Source organism: Panicum hallii, chromosome 9, assembly GCF_002211085.1.
Source record: "Panicum hallii strain FIL2 chromosome 9, PHallii_v3.1, whole genome shotgun sequence".
In the NCBI taxonomy this organism is placed as follows: Eukaryota; Viridiplantae; Streptophyta; class Magnoliopsida; order Poales; family Poaceae; genus Panicum; species Panicum hallii.
The window spans coordinates 25,740,856-25,751,272 of NC_038050.1; positions in this window are offsets into that span (position 1 = coordinate 25,740,856).

Below are 10,417 nucleotides of genomic sequence, written 5' to 3' on the forward strand. Positions count from 1 at the left end.
TTCTCCAGCTTACGGAGCACGCTCACAGCAGGAGCGACCTTCGACTACATCCCGGCCGCCGCACTCGGGACAGTCTTATTTTTAAGCCCTACGCACGGCAAACCCGCGACGATGCTCGCGTTCTTTCCTAACAAGTTTAGACCCGCTCGATCGAGTTGTGGCTATTCTGTTAGACGAGTACTAGCTGCCCTTCGGGTCGTTGCACCCAGGGAGGCGTCTACTACTTGAGTCTCGTAAGCCTGGATCCCAATTCAGCTAGGACACGCAAGCAAGTAGAGATGTCGAGTAAAGCATTTACATAAGATAATGATTAATTGTTTCATACACCCTAATCCTGCAGTACATTATGTACAATTTGCTCCGCTACAGGTTGGGCCTCTTGCAAGTACTCTTCGAATCGCTCGTCTGTGCAGTCCGCCGCCATCCCTTGCGCAAAGATGCTCAGCTGCGCATTCGGCACGAAGGACTTTACATAGGCGAGGGCATTACTCATGCACGCAACTGGAGCTTCAGACAGGAACTTCAGCATTTTCTTCGGGGCCTCGCGGAGCCACTCTAGCAGGGGCCGCGGGCCTGCTTTGCCTTCTTCTGGCGGATCCACCATGTCCACCAGCTCCTGGGCGGCCCCCCGGAGGTCCTCCAGCTCCTTGCGCAGCTGCTTGTCCTTCTCGCCCAGCGTCTTGACTTGCTGAAGGCAGTCGACGAACTGACGTTCGGTGTCGCCGATCACCTTCTGCAGCCTTTCGACGTCATCTGTACGACGATACAGCATATTCTTCTCGTCAGTAAGCAGCTCCTCTTTGTGTTTCGTTATTTTCCTAAGCTCTGTGGTAAGGGTACTTCAGCATCTAAGGGAAGTAACTAAGGAAAAGTACTCGACGGGAGCGAGGGCCAACCTTGGTGCGCCTTTTTCTCTGCCTTGAGCTGCTCCTGGTACTCTGCTTGTTGCTCCTTGAGCTGTTGTTGGAGCTCGGAGTTGGCCTTCTCCATGTTTTTCAGGTCATTCTTGAGCAGCCAGGTCTCTCGAGTCCTTTCTTGCTTTAGTATATCAAGCTCTCGCTGCAGATAGCAATTCTTCGTGATTTCCTCGGAGATGCGCTTGTCCAGGGCAGCTAGCTCTCACGCGTCACTCACGACCGCGCGGAGTTTCTCCGACTTCTTCTGGGATTTGGTGATCACATGCTGCGCAAAAGGGGGAGAATGAGTCCTCAACAACTCTCTAACATGCACTTCTGGAACATTACCTGAGTATTACCATGGAGAAGTCGTATAACTCCTTGAAGGTGCTCTTGAAGGTCTTCAGGTTCTCTGCCGACAGCCGGAGGTCATCCACCAGGTCGGTGGTGATGACGTTCTGGTGCCCTGGCCCGGCCCTCAACACCTCACGGGGGCCCCCCGAGGGTCCGGCGGCATCTCCGGACGGCGGCGGCTGGACACCTGCAAGCATACAAAGTGGTCAACACATTATGCCCAGACCTCGGCAGCCAGTCACGGGCGGGCAAGCGCATACCTGTGCCATCGGTACGAGCGGCGTCAGGGACCTCGACTTGTTCTCCGCCACTGGGTCTGGCTCCCTCTTGCCGGGGCTCGGGGGGCGGCAAGTCGGGGAGCGCCGCATCCGCCTCAGGGGCCACCTCCGCGGGTACTGGCCCCCCAGGCGCCGAGGGCATGGAGGCTGCAGCAGTCGAGGCAGGCCCCGCACCGGAGGGATCAGCACGGGTCGATGGCTCTGGGGCCGCTACAGCCGTGCCCGGCTCCAGCTGCAGTTGTACGGCGCTCGCCGCCCTGATGACATCAAAGACATTGTTATCCAAGTGGGCAAAAGCAAGATTTTCAAGTGACAGGAGGACAACTCACAGTGTTGACTTCTTTTTGGCGGCCTTCTTCACCCGCCAGGCCCGTCGAGGAATGCCCGTTGCTGACGGCGAGGCCTGGCCGGCCGATGGAGGGGTCCCCGCCATGGCAATTGTCACCGCAGCGGCGGCGGTGGGGCCCGGTTCCACCCCTTCGGGTTCAGTCCCGGGTGGCAGAGCAGGAAGACTGCAAGTGGATACTGTCAGTATTCAGCACCATTGATACTTGGCAACTAGCCAAAACAACAACTCAGTACCTGGAGGACTCGACTTCTTGGGCCTTGCGTTTGCGCCCTTGCCGCTGGCCCTTTGGCACCGGAGGTAGAGCGCCGGCCAACTCCACGCTCTGGTCGGAGGAGTTGTCCCGGCGCGGTTCGCCTTCGACTCCTCCTTCCGCATGCGAGTCCACGCATTCGGCGGACTCGCTGCTGCCTTGGGCCGCGGCAAGGCGAGCCTTCTTGGCCGCCGTGGCTGCAGCAGGGCGCGGTTCTCCTTCGGCTTCTCCTCCCGCCTGCGAGTCCACACGCTTGGCGGACTCGCTGCTGCCTTGAGCTGCAGCAAGGCGAGCTTCCTGGACAGCAGAAGGGAGGAGATGATATGCTCGGGGGAGGTCAGGCTGCGGCGGGTAGCTGCAATATAGCTCCGTGTGCCCCTACAGAAAGTCCTTCAGTTCAGCGCCGGTGCAGTAGCAGATTTCTTCAGTGAAAGAAGTCGAATACTTACCGGCGGGGGCGGATTTCACGCGGAGAACAAGGTGGGCACGTACGGCACGGCGTTCACGTCCAGCAGCACCCGCTGAACTCGCTGAAGCGCGACTTCGTCTGGCATGTCCTCTGTGCACATGCGAGAAGGGTCAGCGGGGCCGGTGTACTCGAAGCCTAGGCAACAGCGCTGTTGGATGGGTTGGACGCGGCGCTTGTAAAATGAGAACATGACAGAGGCGCCGGTCACCCCTCCTTCTTCTGTGCCTCGATGGCCTCCAGCAGCTCTCTGACTTGTATCATCTCCATGCCGGAGGGTTCAAGGTTCCATTCCCCCCTCACCACTGGCGGTCTGCTCGACTTCGTTGGCAGGTGGGGAGCATGGTTTTCGATGTAAAACCATAGGTTTTTCCATCCAGGAAGGTTTGAGGGGAATTTATATGAAAGATATTTTTCGCCGACCTGCTGTCGCAGTTGGATGCCGGCGCCCCCCACCACGGCTAGTTTCTTTGTGGTAGGCTGGGGTTTGACGCGGAAGAGGAAGCGGAACAGATCCCAGTGGGGTTCAATTCCGAGAAATGCTTCGCAGAAATGGATGAAAATAGAAATATGGCAAACGGAATTCGGGTTGAGGTGATGGAGCTCAAGCCCGTAGTAGTAAAGAAGGCCACGAAAGAAGGAACAAGTGGGGAGGGCCAATCCCCGTTCGGCAAAATGGAAGAATGTGATGATTTCGTCGACATTCTCCATGGGGAAGGGCTCACGGAACGAGGGGCGCCAGTTGACAAAGTTCTTCTCTTGCAGCAACCCCTCGGAAACCAATTTTTTCAGATTGTTGAGGGAGCACTTACTGTGTGTCCACCCCGTCGTCAATGGCTCCGCATCCTTCTTCATTTCTTCGATCTCTGATTTCTTGGACGCCATCTTCGACGCGCCGGCCACGAGATGCTCGGGGGCTGCGGGGAGAGGGACGGGGAGGTCGGAGTGGGAGGTTTTCTTGGGGGGAAGGCGGCGGCGTTTGGCTCAGATTGGGGTTTGGGTGGTTTTTGGCGGAATGCGGATTGAAAGCACAATTTTCCCTCCTATTGTCGCGGGGTTAAGTAACCAGCGGGATGGGGAAAAGTTACTGTTCTGAAGTCCAAGAGTCGTTTTGTGGAATATTCCGAAGGTGAGGGGTCATTTGGTGACCTGATTGGATTAAATATTCGATTAATCATTTTTTCAGGGCTAATTAGCCCGAAAAAAGGGGGTTTTTCGAATATTTGGTCTAATTACATCATTTGTATCATCACTTTGGTCTCCCCTTCAAGTGTCATTGTTTAGCCTGTATGCCACGATTTTTGGACCCTTATCTCCAATTTTGTGGGATTTGGATTCAAGGCTCGGGGGCTGCAGTGTACGTGGCCTCGACTACTTATTTTCCAAATTTCTTTGAAGGATAAGGAGGATTACAGATTAATGGGACCCTCAGCCTGATTCTCCGATTCAATCTAAGGCTCGGGGGCTACTCCATATGGAGTGCGATTTTTCAATCGCACACCATAGCAGAAATAAAATTCGGGGCATGAGCACCTCATAGCTTCGATGCAGCCGAGCAAGTACTCGAAGAAGGACTTCAAGACGAAGCCTACAGTACTCGATAAGCCTACAGTACTCAGCTACGAAGAGCTCGGGGGCTTGTCAGACCCGGGGCCACCGGGCTGGGCACGTTACGAAGTTTAAGAGATTAAGCCCGTCTTATCTCTTATTCATTTTGTTTATCTCTTGTTTGTCCCGTTTAAATTGGAGATAGAGCTAACCAACACGGAGAGCATCTACTCGAGATGTGTTCTGGTGTGATCCCTCGACGGGAGTTGGTTAGCATCTTTGTAATTCTGACCTCTCGGATATATAAGGGAGGTCAGGGACTCCTCTCAAAACAGAAGATCATTAGGTCATTCTACATCAAAGGCAATACAAACCATACAGGATGTAGGGTGTTACGCTCCGTGCGGCCCGAACCTGTCTAAGTCTTGTGTTCCTTGCACCTTCGAGTTCCTGATCCCGGCGTCTCCTCACCCAAAACTTACCACCTTGGGCATATCCCTCGGTGGGCAGCCGGTTAAACACCGACAGTGGAGGTAGGGGTTTGACGGCGGACAGGAGCTTACTGGCGGAAGGAGAACGGCGGCGAGGTAGCTCCGGTGGAGGTCCGGCCACGGGGAATGGTTTGGGAGCTTCAGTGGAGCAAGGGGAAACTTCCTAAGGTGTTGTGGTGGTGTGTGGAGGATTGGAGCGGGCTGCCCACGGCGAACACAAGGGCGCCGGAGATGGAGGAGATGGCGGCGGTGGTGCTTGGGGTTCCGGGCAATCAAAGAGCAGGAACAGGAATGGAATGGGATGGAAGGGAAGCAATGCTGCTCTTGAACCAGAAGAGATGATGCGAGAGAGCACTCACGGGCAATGCCACGGCGATGGTGAGGTGGCGGCGACAGAGCTGCTGGACGGTGTGGCGCGTGCGCAAGAGGGCCAGGGAGAGGAAGCTAGAGCGGCGCTCGGGTTGGGGTCGACGCGTGGGGAAGCTAGGAGCTGGACCCGGGGAGCGACCGAGGTGCAGCACATGGCCGGGGAAGCGACGCTGACACCGGCGGTAGGGGTGCAGCGGGCGGAGCAGAGGAGTTGCCAGAGGAGGAAGAAGAGAGGAGGAGGTCCGAGGGACTTGGTTGGAAATTGCAAAAACCTCAGGGACTTCACTATAAATAGAAAATTTCCCACTGATCCAAAGCCCTAATGAGAAAATAGTTAAAAGAGAAGTTGTAGAACTTTTTAAGACCTATAACTTTGCTTTAGGGCTCAAGTTCAGAAACCTAAAGCACACTGAATTATTTTACCATTTTGCACTCAAAAGAAACTTTACATAAAACTTGTCCTAGTAAAGTAATTTTTATGAACTCTTGGGCTTATCTGCAAGCATTTAAGGCTGGTCATGATGACATTCACCTTTTTCACTTTGACCCTTAGTGATTTTTGGAAAGTTACTTTATACTTCAATTAATTTGCATAAAGGGACTTATACTTTCATAAATTTACACAATTACCCTTATTTTCACAACTTTGCTAGATTTCCACACAAATTAATTCACACCAAACATTATTTCTATTGGTTTGATCTATTTGACACCTAGGGTGTCACAATTAACTCATGAGGGTATGCATCATATTTTATGCATTTCTTACATGCATACATCACAAGCATCGTCATTTCTGCATCATGGTGTATGCATCATTCGGCCAACATCATGGTAATTGCATTGTGTCATATGCACCATTTCGATCGTGCATGGAATTCTCCATCCTTGTGTTGCACCATCATAGTAATCATACAATACAATAGTGCATCACATTCATGGTTGTATATCGAGCATCGCACTCTGAGTTAGAGCATTTTGTCATTATTCCTTGATTGCATCGGTATAAATAGGCATGTTTTGCAATCAAAATCATCCAAATCATTCAGGTAATAAACTCTGAGCAGGAATGTTTCAAACATCACTCATAAATCAATCTCTTGTACTATCCTCACTTGCTATCCATAAGTTTTGTGATGAATGTCGCCGATATTTATCGTCCTCATGTTGTGATCTTAGCTCTATGAGAACTTGATCACCTTTCTTTCTCTTATCTTGTCATACTCATCCAGGTACAATCTATCCATGCTCTCGTCATACTCATCTCGTCATACTCCAACGGCTTTTACCATCAACATCAATCCTCTCTGGTGTGATTGCTTCCTGCCACTTTTGATGGGTGATTTGCTTCTCTTCCATTAAGAGTCTTTCGTCCTGAATCTCGGGGTGAGATTCTTTTTAGGGGGGAAGGCTGTGACAGTTCGAGTACCTGTAAACTAGGCACGTAATTTGTTAGAGTGAAGTATGTGCTTGTTAGTGTAAAGCTTGTGTATGCTTATGTGAAGCTTTTGAAAATTTAAAGTGCAAGTAAAAAGGGTATTTTTGTAATTACAGAAAAACCTAGGGTTGTTCTTGCAAAATATATTTGGATAAGGGGTAACTTCAAAATAAGTGAAGGGTGGTTTTGCAAAGATGTTTTTCTTACTTTATTCCCTGTAAAAAAAATATATTTATTGAAAAGTTTCATTTGAAATGTATGTGTTGAATTGTATAAAAGTTTGGGTAAAGTGGTGAAAATAAGGGTATTTATGTAATTTTATAAACGTACAAGCCCTTTTATGCAAGTAGTTGAATTACAAAAGTAACTTTTAAAGTTACTCAGGGCTGAAGTGTAAAAGGTGCAAGTCATCATGACATGTCTATCCAATCATTATGACGTGTCTATCCCGTTATCATGACGTCTCATAAATGCTTGCATTTAGGTCCTAAATGTTATGAAATTATACTCTTTAGGACAAAAGTAATTCAAATCCAACCTTTGTTCAAAATTTAATGTGTAAAGATATAAACTTTGAGTTTTTGAACTTGTGCCCTAAAGCAATGTTGTAGAGTTTGAAAAACTCTCCAACTTTTGTTTTGGGCATTTCTTCATTAGGGTTTTAAATTAATGTGAAATTTATGCTTTACAGAAAGGTCCCTGCAATTTTCTAGATTTGCGCATAAGTCCTTGGGAGAATTCCATTTCTCCTTCTCCTCTCTGTTTTTCTTCTCTCTGGCACCCTTTCTTTTTCCCACCGTCGGCGTCTCTCTTTCTCTCTCCCTCGCCTCCAATCTTATCTCCACCCCGGCCGCCCCTTTTTCTCCTCCACGCGGCGCAGGCGTGGGCGGCGCAGGGCGCCGAGCGGGCGGTGTCGGGTTTTATTCGACTGCCCACCGAGGGGTATACCCAAGGTGGTAGGTTTTGGGTTAGGATGCGCCGAGATCAGGAACCCGAAGGTGCCGACAACACAAGATTTAGACAGGTTCAGGCCGCAATATGCGTAATGCCCTACGTCCTGTATGATGGTTTGTATTGCCTTGATGTTGATCTGGTGATCTTGGTTTTGAGGGGGTCCCTGCCCGCCCTTATATATCCGGGAGGACAGGGTTACATGAATCCTAGCCTGATACTAGCTTAGGAATCGTACTCAAGTACAACTCGAGTTGTTTCCTTCTATATCGACTAGTTCTACTCCGCATGCGGATAGAATACATCATAAACAAGGTACAGGACACGTCCTATCCCCTAGCCCAATACGGACTCCTTGATGTACACAGCCCCGTGGCCCCGGGTCTGACAAGCCCCCGAGCTCTTCGTAGCTGAGTACTGCAGGCTCTTCGAGTACTTCTGAAGCAATCTTCAACTTCTTTCGAAGCTCCGTCTTGAAATTTCTCTTCGAGTACTCTTCTTACTGCATCGAAGCTATGAGGTGCTCATGCCCCGAATTCTTTCTTCTGTATGGGGTGCGATGAATAATCGCACTCCATATGGAGTAGCCCCCAAGCCTTATGTTGAATCGAAGAATCAAGCTGAGGGTCAAACTAGTCTTGAGTCTTTTCTTCTTATCCTTCGAGTACTTTCGAAAAATAAGTAGTCGATGCCACGTGTCTCACAGCCCCCGAGCCTTGAATCCAAATCCCACAAACTTGGAGATAAGGATCCGAAAGTCGTGGCATGCAGTATTACTCTGAAATTCCGAAAAAAAAACTCTTCGCCTTCTGCATAGTGAAATTAAACCTCCCGCTAGTTAATTTAACCGCGCGGTGACTTAAGGTTTCTTCTGCACTCTCAGTCTTCATATGAGTCGTCTTCGAGTAGTTTTGCGGCGTCCAGCCCCCGAGCTTACGAGCCAGGAGAGCCAAAGGAACCATGTCGAGTAGTGCGCATCACCCAGCCCCCAAGCCTGGGAACTAGCGGAACTGTGATGGCACGCCCTGCTGCCTGGAGGGTTGTTGCCGAAGCTTGATCTGAAAAAAGACAATGCATACATTATGTAGCATAATGCGAAGATACCGAGTAGTACTCAGTAATAATATGAAGGAACCAAAATTTATTCGGTGTAAAAATTTCGCGTCTTGCTCTTGCTAGGCCATGTAATTTCCCCAGGCAGTTAGCCTGTTACGTTTAATCACCTGATCCCTGATGGCCGTAGACCATAGCGTAGGGAACTTTGCCGCATGCACGCGTAGGAGCATAGGCTTACAGAAGAGTCGAGGTTTCACGGATTAAGGCGTTGCTACCCGAGTACTTTAGCAACCGTTAAGAGAAGACAAAGAAGTCATCATGCGACAAAGAGGATGCGCGGTGCGCATAAAGTAGTCGGCGATGTGTAGCTCTGGAGGGTTTCGTACCCATCAAGAGACATACACGCATAAGTAGTCGGCGAGTGCGTGTGTGGCAACACGCAAAGATCTATACTTCCATAGGGTGTAGTCCCATGAAGCCTCCAGCACTCAGAACACAACCTTGTGGCGTAGCCTCCGTAGTCAGTGTCCTAAGGCCGTGGCAAAGCCACCAGCACTCGGTGCATTAAGTCTGTGACAGAGCGTCGAGTACTCGGTGCACCAAAGCTGTGGCTGTCGGTCTAACATGACAGGAGTAGTCGATCAGGGCGTAGCCTTCGAGGGTTTCATGCCCATCGAGAGGCGTACCCGAAAGGGTAGCCGATTCTGTGGAGAACAAGTCGGAAAAGGTAAAAATCACTTAGCTTGATTCGTGGATGAATATCGACGAAGCCGAGGAGCTCGTTAATGGAGCTGCGATGGTTTGTTGATGAAGCTCGACTAGTCGGAGTCGATTCCGACTAGTTTTCAAGTCGAGACGAGTAGTTGAAGTAATCGTCGGCGAGTTGCCGATCGTCCTCGCGAAGTCGAAGTAGTCGAACCCATCGCTGCTGCGCGCGGATACTGCGGCACAAGCCGAAGTTGAACCGGGTTGTCGAGGTCGACGGCCGTGGTGCATCGACATTGCAGCGCAAGGCGAAGTTGAGCCGAGTAGTCGTGGTCGATGTAGCCGTTCGCTGAAGGATCCGATCTCGAACTCGATAAATCGATCCACCGATGCACATGCATGAAGGTAGCAATCCGCCACCTGGTGAACTAGAAAGATGCCATCGAGTTCTCCAGCGGATCTTCGACGCGCCCCCTATCTGGCGCGCCAGCTGTCGGGTTTTATCCGGCTGCCCACCGAGGGGTATACCCAAGGCGGTAGGTTTTGGGTTAGGATGCACCGAGATCAGGAACTCGAAGGTGCTGACAACACAAGATTTAGACAGGTTCAGGCCGCAATATACGTAATGCCCTACGTCCTGTATGATGGTTTGTATTGCCTTGATGTTGATCTGGTGATCTTGGTTTTGAGGGGGTCCCTGCCCGCCCTTATATATCCGGGAGGACAGGGTTACTTGAATCCTAGCCTGATACTAGCTTAGGAATCGTACTCAAGTAGAACTCGAGTTGTTTCCTTCTATATCGACTAGTTCTACTCCGCATGCGGGTAGAATACAACATAAACAAGGTACAGGACACGTCCTATCCCCTAGCCCAATACGGACTCCTTGATGTACACAGCCCCGTGGCCCCGGGTCTGACAGGCGGCTGCGGCTCGGCGTGGCTCAGGCGGCGCAGGCGCTGGGCGACTGGCGGCGGCAGCGCAGGCGCGCGAGCCGGCGTGGCAGCTCGGGGCTGGTAGTGCTAGCGTGGTGGCGGAGCAGAGCAGGCGCGAGCGGGCGCAGGCACGGAGGCTGGTGGCGCGGGCGCGTAGGCGCACGCGAGCCGGCGCGGTGCGGCACCGCTCGGGCGGCGCAAGCGCGGGCGCGGTGCAGGCGACGGCACGGGACCGGCGCGGGCACCGCGCGGGGCGTGCAGGCGGCGCTGGGGCGCAGCGCGCTGGAGCGGGCCGGTGGCGTGGGAGCTGCAGCTCGGCGTGGTCCCGCAC